Source organism: Rhineura floridana, chromosome 3 (assembly GCF_030035675.1).
Source record: "Rhineura floridana isolate rRhiFlo1 chromosome 3, rRhiFlo1.hap2, whole genome shotgun sequence".
NCBI classification, from domain to species: Eukaryota; Metazoa; Chordata; class Lepidosauria; order Squamata; family Rhineuridae; genus Rhineura; species Rhineura floridana.
Window position 1 is genome coordinate 36,694,471 of NC_084482.1, and position 25,387 is coordinate 36,719,857.

Sequence of the window (25,387 nt, forward strand, 5' to 3'; positions counted from 1 at the left end):
CTGCTGTTTAACAGATTGTGAGGGACCTTTTGTGATAAAGTCAGTGCATTTACCCCCTTTTGCGTAATCAAATCAATTTACAGCCACTGAATGCATTCTGTAGCTAGTCTGCTTATTAGCTTCAGCTTTAGATAAAACACAGTGGAAAATCCCTGGTGACTTAACTGACAAGGACCCTGCAGTCCACAGCTCTCTTTTGTATTTACTTCTTGTAATTGTGTGTAATGGAAGAAAGAGCTAACTTTTAAAAAGCAGGTAGGTTGGTGCTTCATGGGATTTAATTGCACAGCTCCACATGAATATCAACAGGATCCAGAGCAGAATGCAGTTAAACAGCCATTTATGTGACAGCCTTTCTAACAAACAAATTTTATGTGCTTCTTGGCTCTGGGATCATCATTAAATTTGACCCTATTAGAATACATAGTGGGTTTGGTTTTTTTTGCTTTACTTTGGCTTTTAACTGGTTTATAAATTCATTTCCCTTAGAGTTGCATTAGAGGTGTTTGTAAAAGAGAGTAAGTTACTCTTACTAGTGTAGAGAGGAGAGATGGCTAACCTTTCCAAGCCCTAGGCAACTTCTTCATGTTTACTTTTCCATATATTATGGGATCTGTTTATGAATCTGAGCTCTTGTCTGTTTTATAAATCTGGTCTATTTAAGAAGAAACCATAACTGTGGTTGATGTAGTGATTGCAAGACAAAGGGTGCATCCAGATGGTCACTATTTTGTGTGAGGGATTCAAGAGCGTACCAGAACTTTAGGTTTGCATAGTTAAAACTGGTGTGAAAACTGGAGGGAGAAATATCAATAATTTAAGATATGCAGATGATAACATACTACTAGAAGAAACCAGTAATGATTTGAAATGAATGCTGATGAAAGTTAAAGAGGAAAACACAAAAGCAGGCCTACAGCTGAACGTCAAGAAGTTTAAAGTAATGACAACAGAAGATTTATGTAACTTTAAAGTTGACAACAAGGACATTGAACTTGTCAAGGATTATCAATACCTTAGCACGGTCATTAACCAAAATGGAGACAATAGTCAAGAAATCAGAAGAAGGCTATTACTGGGGAGGGCAGCTATGAGAGAACTAGAAAAGGTCTTCAAATGCAAAGATGTATCACTGCACACTAAAGTCAGGATCATTCAGACCAGGGTATTCCCGGTCTCTGTGTATGGATGTGAAAGTTGGACAATGAAAAAAAGTGGATAAGAAAAATCAACTTATTTGAAATGTGGTGTTGGAGGAGAGCTTTGCACCTACCATGGACTGTGATAAAGACAAATAATTGGGTGTTAGAACAAATTAAACCAGAACTGTCACTAGAAGCTAAAATGATGAAACTGAGGTTATCATACTTTGGACACATCATGGGAAGACATGATTCACTAGAAAAGACAATAATGCTGGGAAAAACAGAAGGGAGTAGAAAAAGAGGAAGACCAAACAAGAGATGGATTGATTCCATAAAGGAAGCCACAGACCTGAACTTACAAGATCTGAATATGGTGGTTCATGACAGATGCTGTTGGAGGTCACTGATTCATAGGGTCGCCATACGTTGTAATCGACTTGAAGGCACATAACAGCAAGAAGTTAAAACTGGATTAAAGGGCTCTCTTGCCCTAGCACAACAAATTACTTTTAGAAAAATCATACATTTTGTTGTTTGAAAAATGATATGGAAATGCAATGAAAAGTATGGAATGACTGACTGACGAGAAGATGTATAAAAACCCCACAAGCAAACCAGGATGAATGCTCATTGTTGTATAGCTGCCCTGCAGACAAGTGAGAACAAATGCTCAGTAAAGAGTGAATATTATCTAAACTCCATGTAACCTTTGCACAAGCAAATCAGGATGAATGCTCAATAAACGGGCCCAAGGTGAGGGGGGGGAAATAAAAGAAAATATCTTAAAAGTAGAAATCAAAACTGTGCAGCTCAGTATTTAGGGTGTTACTTTTCACAGTAAAGTTCAAGTGCATGGAGTAAAATCAGTTTTTGTCTTGCAAAATTGGAATCTGCCAGTGAGAATTTCTTGGCAAACTTTTAAGAGGAATCAGTTACAGGTCTTTATAGGAATCATGCCGCTTACTGATCATCCTTCAGGCCTAAGAAGAGTGCCAAGGTATAGGATCTATACTATAGGGCAGGGATGGGGAAACTTTTTGGCTCCCCTAAGCCAGATCCTTATCAGATCCTAGCCTCACTGGCCAACTTTGAAAGTTGGTTGGGGCTACCCACCTGTCAATCACCTGATGTCATAATGATGTCAGGTGATTGGATGGTTTGATGTCCTGAAGATGGGACTCCATAGCACTTTGCAGGGCTTGCAAAGAGCCCTGCGTGGTGCTTTAAAGCACCTGAGGTTTCAACTCTACCACCCATCAGCTGATGAGTGGAAGAGTTGAACCCTGCTTTCTGCAGACATCCATGCAGCTGATTCAGCTGGCTTGGTAAAGCAGGGACCATTCACACAGCTGATCCAGCAGGCTTTTGCTTTATCATCCATCAGCTGATGGGGGGTAGTGTAAAAGCCTACTTTCACTTGCCCATGCACAATTGGAAGTACACTATATGGCTCCTAATTGTGTATTGGCAGCTGCATCACACCTGCTCCACACCTGATGTCACAGATGATATCAGATGTGGAATAGGTGGCACAGTTTGGAGAAAATGGCCCCACAGGCCAAATTTGAACCCCTGGCAGGCCAAGTTTAGCCCATGAGCCAGAGGTTCTCCACCTATACTATAGAGCAACAAAAACCTTAATTGTACTGGATATATTTTACTAACTATAATCCTGAATATGTGAGACTATCTGTAAGGTAACTGATTAACCATATTACAGACAAATGGTACTGAAGTCACACAACCTCCAACCTTTCCAGATGAACAGTATGTGTTCTTTGTACATTACGTAGTTTCCGACAGTAGAGTGAAAACATGGTGTTTCCATGCAGTCTGATAATTTGTGCCCTCCCATTTTGGTAATCTTCACTTCAAAATGTTCATTCTATGGTTGAAATAAAGCCTTAGTATTTGCTTGCAGAACTTTTATTTTAGATCCTCCTAATTGGAATTCTCCCATATTTCCAATTAGGGATGCTGGTTGTAGAGGCTTGGGTGGGGGGAACAAACTTAAAACTCCCTCCCCCAAACCTGTAGAAATGTTTAGTTTGGCAAGTTGTCAGTTAATATTACTGCCTTAACGCATCAGCAAGAATCAAGACCAAGAACTGAAAGTGATCCTCAAAGTCAAACTTAAAGGTTGAAATTCAACAAAGTTGAGATTTTGAAAGTGCAAATTCTGAAATCTTACTGAACTTCAAACTTGTGCCAAAATTTCATTTCTCTTACTATTTAGAAAACAAATATAAGAACATAAGAGGAGCCTGCTTGATCAGGTTAATCCATCTAGTTCAGCATCCTGTTGGTTTGGCCAACCAAATGCCTATAGCAGTGATTCTCAAACGGTGTGCCGCAGCACACTGGTGCACCGCAAGAGGTGACTAGGTGTGCCACGAATATTATGAAAGTATATTTTAAAAATGAGAAGAAACCCATTTGTATAGTTATTTTTATTCATAGTTTAAAATATATTAATATATTTTTCATTTTGTACATGAAGTGTGCCAGAATTTTTTTATATTTTTTACACTGCACCGCGAACCAAAAAAATTTGAGAACCACTGGCCTATAGGAAGCCAGAAAGAAGGATCTGAGCATAACAGCACTTTTCCCACTTGTGATTCTTAGCAACTGCCATTCTGGGGCATATTGCTCTGACAGTGGAGGTAGAACGAAGCTATTGTGGCTAGTAGCTACTGAAGTTTGTAAATGTAGCTCCTGACCATTGTAAGTATCTATCTGCAAAGTTATTCAGGAAAGTGTCAGAGTGAGAAACAGATACTTCACCATTCTAACAGGTATATTTTGAGGATATGCCTCAGGTACAAATTTGATACTTAGCAGCTGGCAGTGGAAATGTCGGTGCCTTTAAGGGATATGGAATCATTCTGGCTTGTTTAAAACCAAATAAATTTGTGGCCAGAGAAAACCACAACCTGTGTTTTTAGTTCTACTTATTTTCTTTTTTTCCATTTTGACTAAAACATTAATAACCCTTAACATATACAGTGGCTAACCACAGTCTTCACCCTGTGACCTAGTCGGCAAAGCAAGAGCCAAAATCTAGCAGGGCTTGGGCCTAGTTTCTCAATTATGGCAGTTGGGAAGACAGCTGAATAAACAGGGTCAGCATTTATGGTGTCTGCTGTCTTGAGACTAGTTTTCACAATGTAGAGGTTTTATTGTGTGTTTGCAAAATGAAACTACTGTATCTTACTATCAGGGAGTAGGATAAGATACTTCTTATCCAAGCTACGGACCTTTCATTTATGTTAAGAGTTCTTTAAAAAACACTGCAAGTGGATCAAAGTCTTGCTAGGCATGGATCTTCTGTCTTTGAAAAGGGCCTTTACATTTCAGAATACATTTATCATGAGGAGAAAAGCCATGGCAGAAGCACCTATGCTTTAATGCAAGATACATTTGTGATAGTTTATCATTCGGCATGGAAGATTGTAATAAAAGAAATCCAAGGACAGGCTGTTATAAAAGATAACCAAGGACACATCTGAGCTCCTCTCAAACTCTCTGTGTTTAAAATTAAAAGTAAATAAATTGCAGTACATCTAGGGTTACTAGGTCCCTTAAGGTGCCTAGCAGATTGGAAATGGAGCCTGATAGGGGTCAAAACTTGGTATTGCAGAGGGATGGATGAATTGGGGAGAATGTATGTGTTAAAGCCTGTACGTGTCTAATGCCTCAGAAGTGGAACCTGATGGACCTGGAGGCTGAGGTAATAGCAAAAGTTCTCAAGACAAGTAGAAAATAGCCTGCCCTCTTAGTTGTGGTAAGATGAGATCTCAAGATCACCAAGGGAAAGAATAAGGAAGCTAAAACCCTGAAGTTTGAGGTCAAATTCTGAGAGCTGAAACCCTAAACTATATCTCTGGATTCAATTGTAAAATGTATGATTCTAGATCAAAGGTCTATTGTTGCATAACCTGGCAATGTCTATGTGGGAAAACTCCTGTTGACTTCAGCAGTATTTGAAGTATAACTCCTATGAGTGCTCCGTTAATATTGGGTTTTAGAACATTTGCTAGCATTTTGACCCACAGTGGAGCCGAAACAAGGATTGCTTTTGTGAATCTGTCCCTCCTTAAAACACTCTTCTTTTTCAGCAATTTGGGGGCAGACTCAAAAGAGATTGAAAATTTGCAGAACTTGGGATGTCAGAGAATTCTCTAGGACTGCTCATCTAGTATCACCTAAGATTGTTTGGATTGTTGTTTTGAAACAGAGGTATTATGAGTGCCAGTGTCTTCTCGGCAGGAGTCTGATGGTCTTTCACATGACCTGGCACCTCATCCTTTTAGCTGAAGATGGTAGGGACTGACAGCCTATAATCTTCTGCATACAAAGCATGTTCTCTGAGTAGAGATGGAAAGATCTGTCAATTTCAGTTCTCTCAGTTTCTCATTTTTCCAATCTTAAATGAATTTTTCGGTACTTCTGCAGCAAGCTGTGAATTTTGTTTAAAAAAATCTCATGAAAATTCTCCAGCATTTTAGTGCAAATTTGTCCTACTAAACACATTTTTGTGGGCAGGTTTGACTAATGTACATATTTTGCATGTTATTTTCACTCATATGTTCATTTTTATGCACACTCTCCCCTAAAATATGCATTTTTGTGCATATTGGTTGTTGAACTACATTGCAAAATTCAGATAAGTGTGAATTTTGAAGGATGGGTGTGTTTCCATTCTCTGTGTTTCAAAAAGTGTGGATTTGATAGATCTGGACTGAAATGTAAACTGAATCAAAATTCTCACCCATCCCTAGCTCTGAGTCATGGTCCCCCTCCCCAAATTGATTAAAAAAAATAAGATCCTATATTCAAGTCTATCCTGTCCTGGAAGCTTTTCCACATTCACTAACCGTAGAAACCACACTTACATAAATGTACCTGACATCCCTACACACATCTTTTTTTGGAGACACCATAACAAGCCCTTGTAAGCCTTTGTTTTTGTTTTGTTTTTGCCTGTCTTTGCCACGTTAAAAAAATATCAAGAAATTAAATCCATTATCTATTTGTGTCAGGTCTTTCTGTTCCAAAGTTAGAGGCTTAGCATAATCCCATCTCAGTTAGATTCAAGCAGTTTTCCAGGTTTCAACGTAGTAAATGAGAATAGGCAGGCTCTGTCTGCTGCAAGGCACCTGACTTGCAGGGGAAGAGAGGCAGCTTAGTAGAACCAATTTATGATCAACCAACAAGACAAAACTCACTTTGACATTACCATCATTTAATCAGGAATATGAACAATTAATGTGTATCCCAAGGGTGGGGCTGAGATACATGATCTCTGACCATTGGTCATGCTGCCTGGGGCTGATGGGAGTTGTAGTCCATAACATCTGGAGGGCATCAGATTGGGAAGAGCTGGCTCAGGCAGACCTTTGGCTCTCATCATGTTTTCCCCGCTGGTTTTATTGATATTTCATCTGCTTCTCCTTTGTTAGCTTGTGAGTGTCTTTTTTTGATTGTGGCTTTAAATTTGTTATCTCCAGTGAGTGGTTCAATTTTGAACTGGAAAGGTGCAATATAAATACTCCTGATAATGAATATTAATAAAATTAAGTGAATATCCTCCAGCCTTACAAGAGTTCTGTGAAGTTAGTTAATATGGATGAAATCTCTCCCTCTAAGGAAGATGCAGAACATAATAATGTAGGTGTAAATATTTTCAAATATTAAAGACCCTCCGTGGAGCAGAGTGGTAAGTGGCGGTAACGCAGCCGAAACTCTGCTCACGGCCGGAGTTCAATTCCAACAGAAGGAGGAAGTCGAATCTCCGGTAAAAGGGGTTGAGGTCCACTCAGCCTTCCATCCATCCGTGGTTGGTAAAATGAGTACCCGGCATATGCTGGGGGGTAAAGAAAGGCCAGGGAAGGAACTGGCAATCCCACCCCATATATACGGTCTGCCTAGTAAACATCACAAGACATCACCCTAAGAGTCGGAAACGACTCGCACTATAAGTGCGGGGACACCTTTACCTTTTAAAAAATATTTTCAACCCCTACTTTTATCATCAGTATGTTAAATTTGTACTCCAGAAGACTCTGAAGCCATCTCCCTCAAAAGGTCAAAAAGTTATTGAAAGATGGAAAAACTATGCTTTACAGATTTCTATCATAAGACTAGTATTATGAGATCCAAAAAAAAAGTAATTTAACTTGGAAGGGATGCAATGTACCTGGTAGAGTAGGGAAACCAGCCATTTTCTGTTTCAAAATTAATTGGAAAACTTGTGTGTCTAGTGGAGTCTAAGTGTATGGCATTTTTTAAAAAAGCATACTCTGCTGATTTGACATCAAAAGTGTGTGTTCTCATAGAAATTCTTCTTCTTGGCAGTGATCTTCACTAAATAGACATTGCACAGAATTTAGGGAAATGACTTAGGCTTTATGTAGACTTTATAGGGCTGGTTTTTCTAAAGTGAAAAATGCCAACTACTGTCTTAAATTAGGAATTTTTAAACTTTTTGTCTTACAGTGAAATCTCTCTGAGGCAAGAAAAAAATGGCTTGAACATCCCTTGCTTTTACTGTGTGTGTAATGCTCTTATTATGCTTTCTGTTCATTTTAATAATTCAAAAATGTTTTTATTTCATTTTTATAACATTAAATTACAGTATAAAATACAATACAATACAGCAGTCATACAATTCATATCAATATCAATTACACATTTCATTGGTCCAAAATAAAGTGCCAATTGTGATATAAATAATTTAGGTGTAGGTTCACAAGATAATAAATATGGCATACAGTTTACCCCAGGAGATCCCTCCATAATGTCCCATGTGTTGAGGGTGGATACATTAGGTTTTATTCAATGTTGTGCTAAGTAGGTAGTTTCATCAGCGCAAGGATTTCTGCTTATGCAATGGGAATTCTGTCCCCTCTTCTGCCCCTGCCCCTCCTAAATCTGTTTTAGGGGTTCCCTCAATCCTCCACAGCAGATTTGGGGAGGGCACAGTGTGCATGTGGGACAAGAGGGGGTGACACAGTAAGTCAAGCCTTGGCTTGGCTCAACTTGGTATGCTGTACAGTAGGGCCCTGCATTACAGCGCTTCGCTTTACAGTGCTTCGCTAATGCGGCGGTCTCAATTAGATGCAATTAGACTAAAGCCCCACTCATACGGCGCTTGTTCTGCTTTTACGGCGGTTTTTGGGCATCACAAGCCATTCTATTCAATGGGTTCCACTTTACAGCAGTTTTTGCTTTACAGCGAGGGTCCAGAAGGTAACCCGCCGTATGAGTGGGGCCCTACTGACCAGCAAAAAGAGCCAGGGAGGAGCAAAATGGCTGTGAGCTCTTCTCCAGGAGCCTGCACACCTGGATTGTCTCATTAAGCCAAGGTTTGGCTTAGCGTGTCATGCCAATCGGGCCTATTACGCAGAGAAAAAATGACTTACCTAACCCATCAAGTGAATTTGTGGCCAAGGTTAGGTTTACATCAGAGGCTTTCTCTGTTCACATCTGTAATTACTTTGCAACAACAGCTTTGTGTTTTTTAGATATTCAGTCCAAATAAGAAAGAGGCAGTATTACCATAATTTCTGCTTCCACACATGTGTAGGGAACTGCCTTGTAGCAGGCTGGTCAGTTTGTTCCTCAGGTTTTATGTTGTCTATTTAGACAAGTAATGGCTCTTCTGGGTCTCAGATAGAGGCTTTTCCCTTCACATGCTTCTCAATTATTTTTTTAACTGGAAGTGTCAGGGACTGAACTGGGAACATCTGCATGCAAAATATGTGTTCTACCTCTAAGCTACAGCCCACACCTGGAGACTTCTATGCGGTTGAGGGGGAAATGGCAAGAGTCATGCAGAACACAAAAGGACTGCTTGAAACACCCTTGGCAGCCCATGACTTAGTGATGGATGGATCTCTCAATTTTGGTTCTCTTCATTTCTCAGTTCTCCACATTTCTACAACATTTTAAAATCCTCATGAAAGTTCATCAGCATTTTTAGTAAACATTTCTCTTAATGAACACATTTTTGTAGGCAGTTATGACTAATGTACACATTTTTGCAAGCAGTTTCCCTAAAATAATGTTTTATGTTATTTTCACAAATGTATTCATTTTTATGCATACTTTCCCCAATAATTTTTTGTAAGCATTGTTTGGTTGGATAATGGCATCTCAGAATTGAGAGAAATACAAATTTTGAAAGATGGATGTGCTTTAGTTCTCATATTTTTTTGGGAAAGGGCAAATTACAAAGGTTTGCCTTTAAATGAGAACTGAATTGAATTTCTTTCCCACTCCCACACATGATAACCTCTCATGGTTAAAAAATGAATAAATGATGTAGGTGCCTTTTCTTGCTTTTTTTTTATAATCATAATATGGCTTAAGAAATAAGTGGCTAAATAATTTTGTCTAATTCTCTTCGCAAATCACCAGGAAATTGTTGCATGATTAAATATGGATGACTGAACAGTTTTTTAAGGATGCAATTAAATGCTTTGAAAACACCAAAATGTTAAGTGTTCTCTCAATGGTAGCCATAATTTCAGTGGCCACCTCTGAAGAATGTAATGACGGAGGCTTGGAGGTGATTGTTCCTTTAGCATTATTAGAAAACCTTTGTGTTTCCATCTTCAATGGTGTCTTCAAGGTATTTATGAAAATCTGCTATTGTGTTCTCACAATTCAACAAAATTATAAATAACAGGGATTACAGATAGAAAAGTCTACCTCTAAGTCCCAGTGAGAGAGCCTGTGAAAACCCTAGTGCTGCCTCTGAGAAATTTTGCAGAAACTAGCTAGGGTGTTGCTCAGATGATGCATTTAGAATGTTCCAGAGGTAGCAATACCTTGCTTATATAGACGGAACTTTGGGTCACATGGAAAAAGACAGAGACACCATCTTTTGGCCAATGGGAGGTTTGTACACAGATGTTTCATTTTGGGAGAAGGAGAGAATTGTGATAGAGTGGCTGCACAGGCATTATCAAAGAAAGAGGTGAATCCCAACATAAATGAAAGAAAAACCCTGTGTTTTCCACACTGTAACTTGCCCTGATCCAGGAAGGGTGCAAAGGATTCAAAGTAGACTTCTGAATTCAGATCTCATTTCTATATTGTGTCTTACAGTGCAAAAAGATAATTAAAACATAATTAAAGAGGACACAGATTTGCATGAAATTTTCATATGCTAATATATATGTATAGATGTAAATTTTGAAATTACAATAATTGCTATAATTTAAATAGAAATACAGTTGACCTCACCATAGCAGGGGAGACTGTGATTGTGCCTCTTCAGTTTGCTGTCCAGGTGCTAACTTCTGATGGACAACTTTAAGACCTTCCCTGCTCTCCCTTCTTAGGAAATCCTTCTTCACTTTGGTTATTTTAATATATATGGTACCAGAGACAAAGAAAGTTCCATACATACATACATACATACATATGCACACACCATGTGCAGAAAGTCTTGCAAACATGAGCATTACTTGATTTGTTCATATGGCTCAAGAAATGGGAGAGAAATGTAAAAAAAATGCTTCTGTGTTTTTAGGTTGGGCAGCTGCATAGCTTTGAAGTAGTCTTTTTTCTATGAAAGGCTTAAGCACAAGGCACAATTAACTGGATAGTCTCCCAAATCAGTGCTTTCTTGTAAACAGTTCAAAACAGCACAACAGATAGCAGATAAAAATAATAAAATAATAAAGCAGTTCTACATTCTGTCCCACCGAAAGTTCTGGAAAACAAGACAGATTTAAGTAAGTGCCTAAAAGATAGCAGAGTAGGCATCAGATGAATGTGTCTGGGGAGGATATTCATCATTGGGTTCCACCACAGCAAAGGCCCTGCTCCTGGGAGATGCCCACATAGTCTCTTAAGAGGGGAGTACTCAACATAGGCTCTTCTCTGATATCCTCAGCAAATGGATAAAGAGAGAAAGCAAGTTTTCTTTTTAAAAATGTAGGTTAAAAACTTGGCACAAGAAAGCTAAAATATAGTTTACAGTATCTCCTTTTGAAAGAAATGGCTCAGGTTTTGCTTAAGGTCACAAAATCCATGCAGCCAAACTTTGTATTCTTCACCGAATAAAAATTCCCCTGGGAGAAATCTGTGGAAAATGTTCTTAGAATATTGTTTTCCTGTCACTCATCTGCCTATTCCTACATGCTGTACAGCATTTCAGTAATGTACCAGTGTTTTCTTATTTTTTATGTTTATGGTGTCATTCCTAATTTTTTTAAAATTCTATTTTTCTAGACTGTGAAGTTTTGGTACTTGGCCAATTTTAACAGAAAATTCTATGGATGATAATTTTGTATTCATGAGAACATCTGGGGTTAATTGCTGATCATAGCACCATTATGCTACATCAAAAAAGGAAGATGCAATAAGCAAGATGTACCCAGTGGCTGAGGTTAGGTGAAGCTCACTTGAGCTCTGATGTGCTCTTGGGGGTGTGGGGGTGGACTGTGTGTGTGTGTGTGGTGGTGGTATTGATACTGTGATGCACAATAATTAAAGGATAATTTTCCTGTAAGCTCTTCATTGTTTGCTGAACTGGGTTTTTTTTAATATGGCTGGCATTTCTGTCTCCCAGGTTATTAGCTATCCCTCCCAATTTTGTATCAACTGCAGCTTAATGAGCATTCCCTGCACCTCCTCATCCAAGTCATTAATAATTTATTTATTATTTATTTATTTATTGAATTTCTTAGTCGCCCATCTGGCTGGCTATCCAGCCACTCTGGGTGACGTACAAAATAAGCATACAGATACAATAAACATTAAAAATCTGGACAAAAGATAATAAAATCTAGCCCACCCCAAAAGCCTGCCTGGAGAGCCAGGTCTTCATGGCCCAGCGGAAACTCAGTATAGAGGGGGTATGGCAGAGATCATTTGGGAGGGAGTTCCACAGGGTGGGGGCCACAATTGAAAAAGCCCTCTCTCTAGTCCTCACCAGTCTGGCTGTTTTGACTGATGGGATAGAGAGAAGGTCTTTTGAGGCTGATCTTGTTGGATGGCATAGCTGATGACGCTGGAGTCGCTCCTTCAGATAGACTGGGCTGAAACCATATAGGGATTTAAAGGTCAAAACCAACACCTTGAATTGGGCCCAGGAAGCAACCGGTAGCCAATAACAATGTTGAAGAGCACTGGGCCCAGGACTGAGCCCTGCAGTACCCCATTCATCCCCCCAATTTGAGAAGGAACCATTGATAAGCACTTTCTATGATTCTGTAGACAGCTGTGGATCCACCTAATAGTTGTTCCATCTAGCCCACATTTAGCTAACTTGCCAATCAGAATAGAATGGGGCACTTTGTCAAAAGCTTTGCTGAAGTCAAGATATATTATGTCCACAGCATTTTCACAGGGAGATTACCCAATCAAAACGTAAGATAGGATTACTCTGGCAAGGTTTGGTCTAGTTCTTATAGGTCAAAACCAGCACTTTGAATTTTGCCAGAATTGGTGTTATGTATTCCAGTCGTCTTCTGTTACTTCTGCAGAGATTTTTTCCCCCAGTCCCTTTTGGTTTTTCTTCACAAGTTCCAAGGCTGAGAAGAGGTATTGCAAATGGAGAGAACTGAGTCCGCGGGCCCTTGTTCAAATTAAATCAAGGTATCCCCTCATTCAACATGGAAGTGCTTTCCATCCACGTTACTGTTTCTGGTACATATTCCTAAAATGAATATTGGCCAGTAGCCTGAAAATAGGGATGGATAAAAATTTGTTAGCCTTTGCTTCACACTTCCCTAAATTCTTTGAATTTCATGACGCAGTTCTCTGCCCCAAAAGTACATATCCAGAATACATATATTAGTAAAAACTGGGAAAATAGCTGCAAAAATATGTACACGAATGCAGATTTTTAAAAAGAAAAATACACAAATTGATAAGCAAGTGGGATGAACTGGACTTATGGTTGGAAAAAGAAGCCAAAATTGACATATTCATCCATATGTACCTGAAGATGCCACATTTTGTCCCGTTTTCAGATGCATGTCTGTAAGTCCTAGCAGAGCTTGGAAGACTACTTTTAAAAAGTAATAAATTACAGTTACAATTACTTGACCCAAAAAAGTAGTAATTACCGTTACAATTACAATTGCTCTGAAAGTAACTGGTTACTTTACGTCTTCTCAAAAGTAATCACTACAATTACATTTCAGTTACTTTTTTTAAAAAACTCCTACAAGGTGCTGGCCTTGGCTGCTGCACATCTAAGTAGCCTAAAACAACATTAAAAATAAACACACACACACAGGGGGTAGTAGAATATTTTTTTTTATCCATAAGATTAACAGAATGGCATAACAGAATCTCACATGCCCCCCCAAGCAATGATGATACCCCAACACTTGAAATCAATTTTTACACTTGAAATGCTGCTTTTATAATACATTCTCACGATACTGCTCACTCAGAACTCAACAAAACCACATATTAGTTGCTAATTCACTAATAGGCAAAAAATCTTGTGGTTTAAGAATGTACCTATAGCCCACAGATATATCTATCAAACTTTAAAAAGCAGGAAAATTGGGCAGCTATGGTGAATGCACCAGGGGAGCAGGAGACCTGATCTCCTCTCTGAGATATTGGACTGCCCTACAAATTTGTCAAAATGCAAACACCATTTGGGTTGGTCTTTCACAGTCCAATCCACTTGCGGTGTAGCTTGGAAGAATTTGGTAAAATGTGCCTCTGAGCATAAGGTGAGTGGTGGCAACACCTGCCATCTCCAAGGATAGAGAATTATATTTTTGTATATTTGTTGGTGTTCTTCTTACTTTGCTTCTTTCCTGTGTTACTAATGTTTCTACAGAGAATCTAAACTAGAAAATTTTATTTCCCTCATTATTCATTCCAGAAATCTGTGTCAAATTTATTTTTATTAATTTCAACGCCTTTTTACTGGTCAATGTCATATAATGGTGAAGACAGCATTTTGTGTTTCAAATTGGAGGTTATGTTCTATTTCTATTTTGGGTGCATTAACAGTTGAATCTGAAACTGCAGTTTGATGTAAAATCAGACTGATTACAATATGTTGCTCCTTCAGCAATGACTCTAGCTGTTGGAAAAAAGAGGATGCATGTTTTCAGCCTGCTATCTTTAAACCACTTCATTTAAGGCAAGGTGGTCACGGTCAATTAAAAACATAGAGCACACCTAACATTTTCCTAGAATATATTTCACCTTCCACTGTCTTATCTTGTGCAAACTGAGATACTTCTGAGGTCCACTGGAGATTATTCTGTAGAAGTCAGTGCCATTATTCCACAATCATGTTTGGAGTTTTTTAGTATAAATTTTGCTGTACTTCACATATTCACAGAAATAGAAACAAAAGAAAATGATTTCCTATAGGAAACTTCACTAAAATTGCAAAGGAAATCAGACATATTCAAAGTGACCATCTCAACTGTCTTAATAATGTTGCTTCCTCCCTGCTAAAACAAGATCAGCACAGCACATGTCTTCTTTCTATTTTTTGGGCTGATTGCAGGTGATGCCACCACTCACCATATGCTCAGAGGCACATGTTACCAAATTCTTCCAAGCTACACAGCAAGTGGATTAGACTGTGAAAGACCAACCCAAATGGTGTTTGCATTTTGACCAATTTGTAGGGCAGTCCAATATCTCAAAGACGAGTTCAGGTCTCCTGCTCCCCTAGTGCATTCACTATAGCTGCCCAATTTCCCTGCTTTTTAAAGTTTGATAGAAATATCTGTGGGCTATATGTAAATTATTAAACCGCAAGGTTTTTTGCCTGTTAGTGAATTTCCCTGCTTTTTAATCTGGGAGGTAAGAAATGGGATCCTGTGCAAGTTTGCTGAGAATGATCATTTGCATGCTTATTGAGTTCAATGGGATTTACTCCCCTGCAATCATGGTTAGGATAGGTGAAACTGACCACAGGGGATGGGGAGAGGAGGAGGAGGGGAGGAAATGCAGAGGGGAGGACTGGGATGGGAGCAGGCAGATTTACTCCCGTGCAATCATGCTTAGGATAGGTAAAACTGACCGAGGGGAGGGAAGGAGGGCTGGAGTGGGCAGGGGAGGAGGAAGAAGGAAGAGGGGAGGGGAGGGGAGGAGAAAGGGAGAGGAGAGGAGAGGAGGAAGGAGGGGAAAAGCAGGTCTGATCATTTGCATGCTTACTGAGTTCAATGGGATTTACTCCTATGTAATCATGGTTAGGATTGGAAAAACTGACCATGGGGGAGTGGGAGTGGGAAGCAGCATATTGGAAGGGGGCAAAGGAAGGGGGACGGGAGGGCAGGTTTGATCATTTGCATGCTTATAGAGTTCAATGGTATTTACTTCCCTGCAATCATACTTAAGATAGGTAAAACTGACCATGGGGATGAGGAAGGGGAGGGGGAGGGGAAGGAGGGGATTGGAAGGGGAGAGAGGAGCAAAGGAAGGGGAAGGAAGGGGCAAGAGGGAGGGGATAGGAGAGAGGAGAAGGGAGGGTGGGTTTGATCATTTGCATACTTTGAGTTCAATGGGATTTATTTCTATGCAATCATGTTTGAAAATGGAAATGGACTGCCTTCAGGTCGATCTCCACCTATGGCGACCCTTTGAATAGGGTTTTCATGGTATGCCGTGTTCAGAGGGGGGTTACCATTGCCTCCCTCTGGGGCTGAGAGGCAGTGATTGGCCCAAGGTCACCCAGTGAGCTTCATGGCTATGTGGGGATTCGAACCCTGGTCTCCCAGGTTGTTGTCCAGCATTCTAACCACTACACCACACTGTCTCTAACCAACAGCATTTTCTGCATACACACCCTAAAGAATTATACATTGCAAAGCACTTTTCACAAAAAAGTATTCTAAAAAATTAATAATTGCAGTCCCACACCCCTGACCACAAAATTTAAAAGTTGTACTAAATAATGGTATGGGGGGGAGATAAACCACATATAAATCTGATACTATCTAACAACTAACAAGGTTAGTTTGTCTTTTTTCATGCAGATCTAGTCAAGACTGATGGGTGAAAAGGTTTTGCTATTTAAGCCGATGTTTTCCTGTCATTGATGGCTGAGAAAGAGAGCAAGTTAATGGAACAGGCAGTTTAGCTTTATGTAACAAACACACAGAGATGATGGCAGGCTTGTAGAGAGAGAGAGGAAAGAGGGCAAGAGAACATACAACAGTTGCCCCCCAATTTTTTTATTCCTGTTAGCAAATACTGAATTTAGCAAATACTGAGCAACAAAAAATGCCCCTAAAAAGAAACATGAAGACAGCAGAGCAAAGAGTGAAAGAGTGGTGGACTAGTAGACAGTAAGGATTTGAGCACGTGGATGCAGGGCAGGAGTGAAATGGAGAGGATTTGGGGACAGAGGCTATGATGTGGTCGCAGGGAACTAGAATTTTGAGCAATTATAAGGCAGGCACAGGGTTATGGAGAGGGGCAGACAGAGACAAACATGAAGAGATGCTAGCAGAGGGATCCTACGCGTTTGTTCGGAAGGAAGCCCCTCTGGAGTCAATGGGACTTACTCCCAAGTCAGCGTGCACAGGCTTGCAGCTTCAGAGGAGACAGAGGGCTAAATCACCTGCAAAATTTCTGAGGCATCATGCAGGAGGGAAGGGCAACCTGGCAGAGTTATCAGAGGACACTTCCACAGAGAGAACTGAGGGGCGGCAGCGATCGGCAGCGGCAGCGGGTATGGGCAGCAGCGGCGGGTATGGGCAGCAGCAGCAATGGGGACCAGCAGGATGTGCAGGGGACAGCAGGACACACGAGGGGGATGGCAGGAGGTGCGGGGGGGGCGCATGCGCACACACACACCATCGTCACTTACCTCCACAGCTCTTCATCTGTATTTTGCTGCTGCCTTCTCCGCCGCTTCACCACTCCCTGCCTCTTCAACTCCTCCCTCATGCTTCCTAACACAGAGCACGAGGGAAGAGTGAGGCTGCGCAAAAGTGCAGTGTGAGGCACATGTCTTCTGTTCACCAAACACAGGAGCAGAAGACTTCCACTTGAGTGAGTGAGTGAGTGAGTGAGTGAGTGAGTGAGTGAGTGAGTGAGTGAGTGAGTGAGTGAGTGAGTGAGTGAGTGAGTGAGTGAGTGAGTGAGTGAGTGAGTGAGTGAGTGAGTGAGTGAGTGAGTGAGTGAGTGAGTGAGTGAGTGAGTGAGTGAGTGAGTGAGTGAGTGAGTGAGTGAGTGAGTGATTTTCAGGTAAAACTCAGGGACGACGGCTGGTGGGGGGTGGCGGCGATCGGTGACAGCGAAGGTGGGCAATAGGATATGCGGTGGGGAAAGCAGGATGTGCAGGAGGACGGTAGGAGGTGCGGGGCACACGCACGCACACGCACACAACACCCCCATCGTCACTTACCTCCACAGCTCTTCACCTGCATTCTGCTGCTGCCTTCTCCTCCACCATCCATTTTTTTCTCTCTGGAGCTCCACGACCCCGACTCTTCACCTCCTCCCTCGTGCCTCCTAACACAGAGCATGAGGGAAAAGCGAGGCTGCGCAAAAGTGCAGTGTGAGGCACATGTCTTATGTCCACCAGTCACAGGAGCTGAAGACTTCTGTTTGCTCTCACCCCCTCCCACCTCCAAGTAACGTCCAAACCTAACACTGGAAACATTAAAGTCGCGGCTGAAAAGTAGGGAAATTACTAGTCGTTCTATTACTTGCAAAATGTAATGGAATTACCCATTTGTTAGTTTAAAAAGTAGTGAATTACAAGTAACTTGTTATTTCTAACGAGTTACTTCCAAGCTCTGAGTCCTAGACATGAGTTTGGCAAGCGGAGTTTGTCACTGGACAATTGGAACACTTGGTCTCGGCTGCACACAAATGTATTAAAGTGATTGTCCCCTTACCTTTAGGGTGCTACAAGGCCCAATGCTGATTAAAAGCACAATAACCAGACATACATCATGGAAGCTAGGAACGGTGGTAGGAGGGAGCTCTGCTTCAATGGGTTAGCCATGTGGGGAAGTTTGGGGCTTTTAAAAACAATTTCAAACCTAGCAAGGTAAATGCTATAGTGCTGGAGAGGAAGCAGATATCTGAACTGAGAAAACACATGTTGCAATTAGCCACTATGCCAGGATCAGGCACCGTGGTTTATAAGAAATAAGAGCATAATCTGGGTTTGATCCTTGCTCAGTTAGAAAGTTCACTCACTGATCTTGGACCAGCCACAATCTCTCAGCCTCATCACCCCCACATGCTTGTTGTGGGGATAAGGTAAATCTCTTGCCTTATCTTCTGTTCAACTCTCTGTGCTTCTTAGACAGGTGGGATACGTAAATAACATCAGTCTATCCAGCTGAGTAACTTATTGGTTCAGTAATTTATCCAGTCCAGTAAAATGGTTTTCTTGACATTTCATAATCGTTAATGAAATGTATAAAATTGCCAGCACTAGTTGAAAACAAAACAAAAACTACTCAACTGAATATCCCATTTAGGACCTTGAATGTTTTTGCTGCTAAATATGGATAGAAAAAATAATTGTGTTTTGGGGCTATTTTATTTGAAGAATGTTTGGGAAGTTAGTTCCTATAATATTTTAACATTTCTTGAAAGCATCTTTTGAATCTACAGTAAAGGAGAGCAGTTTGCTGCTGATTGTGGATTCCTGTCTCTGAACTGGCTTTTTAATGCAATTATCCAACTGGAGATATAATGGGCAAAATAATATATTCTAATTTTCATTGCTGCATTCCTCAGAAGGTTTACCTTTTACTCACTTTTAGCCTTCTCCAGTAGCTGGCAAGGAACTGCTGAATTTTTTTCTGTCTATACCTTTATTAAAGAATGCAAGAAAATCACAGTAAAACACAACAGTAGGAAATGCAACTGATCTTGAGAAAGGATTAAGAAATACTTTAAAGCCCAGAGATCTGTGACTTGTATAGTTCCAAAAGGGGGCACTCTTGCTCTCTGTCAAATGATGGCAGCCTTTTAGTCTGAAATTCAAAGTACAAGTGCTGTACTTTTGCTTGGTAAAATGTTTTCTTTTTATATTGGTTATAATAGCAAATTCATATCCATTTAGTAGCAAAAGGCCCCTATCCTTATTACACTGTATTCAAACTCCTGTGTTTTAGAAAATGCAAAATGGGAAGAATTTATGCATGTCTCTTGCAAAAGCACAGAGCTCAAATCTAATACACAGGATAATTATACTGGAGTCATCTCAAATAAGCAGTTGATTAGGAAGGGAAATCTGATCACTAAAGCAGCAATTCTTTTTACTATTAGGAGACTTACCCATGGTGCATTCCCACCACCACAGCCAGAAATTGACTCTCTAGAACTCCATTTGCTGTTGGGATCCTTAACACCCCCAATAGGCAATCTACTGACCCCCCTACACACATACACAAGGTCCCACATAAAGCTCCCATCCCTTAATTCATGAGTCATAGTTTGGAATTCCCAAAAAGTTCCTTCAAAGTATTGTCTACTTATTTTAGGAAAGGCAATCATGTTCCCCTCCAAAAAAACAAAAACAAAATTGTGATGTAACAGACCTGCTTTTTACTAGAAACTAAAAGCAAATGAGAAAATATGGTGGATAGATTATTTAGATTAAAAGAAAATCTGGATATGTAGAAAAATGAAATGGGTAGGTATGAAACAGTCCAATTAGCAGAAAAGCAAGAAATTCTAGGGGGAAAGGACAAGAAAATTCCAGACATTAGATAGAATTGACAAACTGAGAAAATACAATTAGGAAAGTAAAAGCCAGTGACACACCACCAGGGATAAGGAATCACAGATTAAGCCCACTGAATGTCCAGTCTCTTAGCTTAATGGCTTTGGTGACCCTCTCTTGCCCCACTGAACCTCCATGTACACACCCCCATTTGCCCAGAGTATAGATTGAATTTCTGGAAGTTAAGCAAGGCTGGCTGGACCAAATTTATATTCAAAGGAATATTTTTTTACTGGGGTCTCCAGATACTACTCCACAAATTGAGTAGCTTGGTTAAGCTTGGACTTATAAATGGTAGCAAACACACCACAAAGTGAAGACTGTTTTGAAAAGAAAAATGTTACTATTGTAAGTAGCAGCATGTGCAAGTCAGCAGCATTCAGATTTACAGCATCTGAGCAAAGGATGAAATAAAAGTATGCAATTCTATCAGAAGAACAAGACAGAATGTGTTAGCTTCAGTCTAGTTACCCAAGGTTCTCATAAGAGGCAAGAGACTTTTGGTTAAGTTACGTGAATCTCTCTCTCTCTCTCTCTCTCTCTCTCTCTGTGTGTGTGTGTGTGTGTGTGTGTGTGTGTGGTTGGATCCAAAAGATACAGTGGCAAAACCAAGATCCTCTTTTCAGACAAGCTTAAATTCTAACACTTTTCTGAGCAATCCCTAAACACCAATGCCCTAGAAGAGAAGGGGTAAACTGAAGCTGCTATGATTATACTCACCCCCCCTTTCCCCTTGGGAAGGAGTAGCTATACTTCCTCTGAATGGGAAGGGATGGCTTGTTCTGCACTATGCATCTGGGCCCATCTCTACAACGTCCTTCCTATGTGGGCTTCATATACTGGTCTGGTGGTAGTGTGCTGCAATTGGGTGTGCACTATATATGTCATGGTGATGTGGGTGGGGCACTCACTGATGCAGGGGGTGGACATTTTTAAAATCCCCCCTCCTAATTAGAATCAATGGGGGTGGAATTTCCTGTGCCAGGTCTGGGGCTGGTATAAAGTTGGGAGTGGCTGTGAGCAAAAAGGATAATAGGACACAGCATACATGTGCTCCTCTACTGTGCATACCCATGTCCTGCCCATGACTCCAACCCAATGGTTTTAGCCATGGCAGCACAATGGCTCCACCAGTGGTATTTTCCACTGATGTATCTTCTGGCATAGCAGCGACATATCTGACATTCTACTGGCATAGCAGGCCTTCTACTGAATCCTATAGCCCAGAGCTGGAGGACCTTTTTCAGCCCAAGGGCCGTAGTCCTTAATGGGTAATCTTCTGGGAGCCACATGCCACTGGTGGATGTGGTGGGCAGAGGAGTGAGTGTGACTCTTACATTTGTTCAGTAGGTTACATTCTAGCAGAAGTCAGAGGTTTCTACAGACCTACACCTATCTCTTCGTTCTGCCTCCAGGCAAGCAAGAGACATGATCACAGTGCAAGGACACATTCCAGCCAGACCAAAGCACTCGAGGAGGAGAGCGCAGAGTTAGGCTTATGAGGGGGTGTCACCTAGAGGGCGGGGTGTGACCTGGAGAAAGTCCCAAGGTCTGGACAGAAAGGGGGCTGCCTTTATCCTCCAGGCCTGAGGTTTTCCACCCTTGCTATAGCCCCTTAGTTTGCAGATCTTTAGCACGGGATTTCAGTGTAGAATTGTGTCCCAGGTTGTTCACCCACAGCTAACTTTATTTGGATCAAAGCCTTGCAAGGGCCATAGCTCAGTGGTAGAGCATCTGCCTTGTACGCAGAAGGCCCCAGGTTCAATCTCTGGCATCTCCAGCTAGGGTTGGGATAGAACCCTTCCTGAAACCTAGAGAGCCACTGCCAGTTAGTGTAGATAATACTGAGCTAGATGGACCAATGGGTCTGACTCAGTATAAGGCAGCTTCCTATGTTTGGGAAAGGGCCGTGGCTCTTTCAGCTGCCAGTCAGCATAGACAATACTGAGCTAGATGGATCTATGGTCTGACTCGGTATAAAGACAGCTTCCTATGTTCCTAAACAATTCCTTTTGTATGGAGCCTCTGTGGGCACATCCTCACACAAAGAACGTAATACGTCATCAGCTTGATTGTAGATACTGTCGGAGAGTCGCAATGCTGGGAACGGAGAGTTCTGAGCGAGCTTATGTGTGTGTGTTTGAATCTTTGCTAAAGATTCTACCTTCCCTGAAAACTAGTCAGGCAGAGACTTTAAACTTTAAAATAAGAAATAACTACTTTATTCTGGAAGTACATGCTTGATAGGAAAGAGTCCTATATCTAGCTAACTAGCTAAGTTGAAGAAGCAAACACTGAGCCCAGTGCTTGCCCTCATGCTTGGAGGAGAGGGAGAAACAAAGGAATATGTCTGCTCCCCTCTCAAGAGAAAGAAGACTGGGAAGGAGAGAAGGAACTGGGATCAACATCTTCTGCATATCAGTCTAGCAGGAAGGAAGAGACAGCAGGAGATCAAAGGACAGGTATAGCCTAGAGGTCTCCTCTCTAGCTACCCTTTTTAACCCCATGCAGCCTCAACCCAAGTTGGAGTTGAACCCCATATATTCCAACAGATATAGCCAGAAGCAATGTCCCATGATTGTAATTGCTGGGATATATGTCAGCACAATGAGAGGGATAGGTGTTGGCCATCAGCGGCCACCCTATTCATATGTTGTTTGTCCACATGAACGCACGCTTAAAGACAGTCAGAACAAAATTCGGTCTGCAAACTTGCCATAGGAAAAAAAGACAAGCATATAATTTTAACTTCTATTTTGCAACAGGAAAAGAATATATTCATATATTAGAATAAGGCCATTTAATGCTTTGATCAGATTAAAAAACACACACCAAGTAGTGATACAGAGAGACTCAGGAAATTAATTCTGCTTCAGAAAAAAGTAGCAACTGTGAAGGGATTAAAATAGTAAAGACAGGATTAATTACAACTGGATCTTTTTGTTGTATGTGATAAGAACTATCAGTATGACACAACGTGACAGGTATTGTAAAGTCCTTGCATAGCCTATTTCAACACTGGAATAAATCTTGGATGAGACAAAGCACATCAGTTATTGATACCAAGTTAAGCTGATTGTTTTGAGTTGAGACAGAGTGACAGAGTCACTCTGACCCAGTGAGGCCTATTGTGCATAAACTGAATGGGTCAGGAACCACACATATAAGCAGGTGGTATAGGGGTGGTTTTTTCTACTGGATCTCTGCAAGAAGCAACTGGAATTGTGCACTTGGCTCCTGTTGGTGTCAGATGTGAGCAACGCATCTCAAGAGTTCCTCAAAAGTTCCCTCAAAACACTGGAATAGCTTTATACTGTTATTCTCAGTACCTGAAGATATTCTAGGGCATTTATTATCCCAGATGAACTAATCCTTGGCATTACATTTAGTTTTACAACCCATGATACCAGAAGATGGTTCCAGGAACCAAGATCTTGTTCTATATTCTTAAATAACTTATCATGATTTGTTTTTACCGGTTCTGTTGTGTTCCAGATTCCAAGATATTTTATTGGTTTTGCTTTTGACTGCTTGTGAAAGTTCATATTTGACCCCATGTTGTTTTGTTTTAGGAAAACATGTGAGTTGTTCGCCTATCCCTAGAGCAGATTACTTTGGTCTCATAAATCTTCTGGGCACATAAATCTTCTGGGCAGAGTTTGTGTTTTGCCTCTGTTCTGTACAGTGCCCTTGCACACTGTCGGTAGTCTCCAGGTACTGGGCTGAAACTATCCACAGCTATTAATTTTCTTCCAAACATCTTTCCAGTAAGGTTTTAAAACCCTTTTCCAAATGTTTCTGGCAATCCTTGTGAAAATGTTCACCTGCCCGTTGGCATGGGTCTCTCTTCTTCTCAGGCACAGCTTCAGGTTTAAGGGAGGCCAAAGCAAAGTGTCTTCCAGAGCCCCCTCCCCAAAGCCACCACTATGGAGGGCCTCCCAAGCAGCTTTACCAAGTGGGGATATGGGCAGTGGCAAGGACAAGCTGCAGGAATAGGCTGCTGTAGGTCACAGTCATATCATGCATTTATTCCACTATTATTCCACTTTAGACAGTCATGGCTTCCCCCCCTCCCAAGAATCCTGGGAGCTGTAGTTCGTTAAGGTGCTGAGAGTTGTTAAGAGACCTCTATTCCCCTCACAGATCTACCATTCCCAGATTTCCCTCCCTGGGAAGAGGGATTGACTGTGAAACCACTCAAGGATCTCTAGCTCTGTGAGGGGAATAGAAGCCTACTAACAAGTCTCAGCACCCCTCACACATTTCAGCTCCCAGGATTTGTAGGAGGAAATCATGGCTGTTCAAAGTGGAATAATAGTGGGGAAAAATTTAAAGCCTGAATGTGGCCATAATCGTCCTGCTTGTTGCTTCTCTCAGTGTCAGTAAGCATGGGACTCACAAGTTAAGAACATAACATAAGAACATAAGAAGAGCCTGCTGGATCAGGCCAGTGGCCCATCTAGTCCAGCATCCTGTTCTCACAGTGGCCAACCAGGTGCTTCCAACATTATTCATATATATATGAATCATAATATATATCAGAGCAGACCTATTAAAATCAATGGATATGACTAACTTAGGTCCATTAATTTAAATCTGTCTACTCTGAGTTGGATGCAGCCCCATGTCACATGCATCAGAATGGCCAAACACCACCTGCCCTTCCTGCTCAGCACCACCAGTGTGGCACTCCGAGAAGCATCAGGGACAGGCGTCAGCACCCGACAGCGGCACTGACATGCCTGGCAAAACATTTCCTCTTTTTCTTTAAAGCCCAGTGCTGAAAAAGGGAAGCGCTAAGCAAGGAGTGGGGAACCTCTGGCCCTCCAGGTGTTGCTAGACTACAACTCCCCTCATCTGTGACCATTGGCTATGCTGTCTGGGGCTGATGGGAGATGGAGCCAACAACATCTGGAGGGCCACAAGTTCTCCACAGTTGCACTAAGCAGAGTGACTGGCAGTGCTTGCTGTCTTTTTTCCTCCAAGGTCCTCTGGCTCCTGTCCTCATCATAGAAGGATGCTACATAACGGGTAGGACCCAGATGCATTTTTGGGAAAGAAGATGGCATCTGTTGCAGCCGCATAACCAGTGCTTCTCCCTTGCATTGCTACATCCTGTAAAAAATGTGGGTATGTTTTTAATGTTTATAGTGTCAGGCATCCTGGTCCCTCTGAGGCTGCAGCAGTTGCTAATCATGCTTCATGCTGACACCGGGCCTGCTTTTTCTCACCCTCCCTTGCCTCCAGGTACATCATCATATAGCCAAATTAATTATACAGGAGAAGGAGGGATAAGTTATACTAGCAAATGTTGCAGAGAAGATGGTTTTCTGGAGTTACATTGGTGAATATGATGTCAACCCTTTCCCACGGCAAGTGTGACTGACTACAGGTCTCATGTAGCTGATGGATTTATTTACTTATGAAAATATGTATAGACTGCATTTAATATAAAATAGAACTCTTAGAAGCATACTGTGTTAGCATCTTCTAGCATAGAATTTGGTGCCATTGAGACAATGAAGTCCCCCCCCACATG

At 41.2% G+C, this 25,387-nt stretch overlaps 1 non-coding gene across 1 annotated transcript; it reads left to right on the forward strand.

Moving 5' to 3' along the window:
- Positions 1 to 21,557: 21,557 nt before the first annotated feature.
- Positions 21,558 to 21,628, forward strand: TRNAT-UGU (transfer RNA threonine (anticodon UGU)). The gene has a single exon. It is a non-coding gene; the product is annotated as a tRNA-Thr (tRNA).
- The last annotated feature ends 3,759 nt before the right edge of the window (positions 21,629 to 25,387 follow it).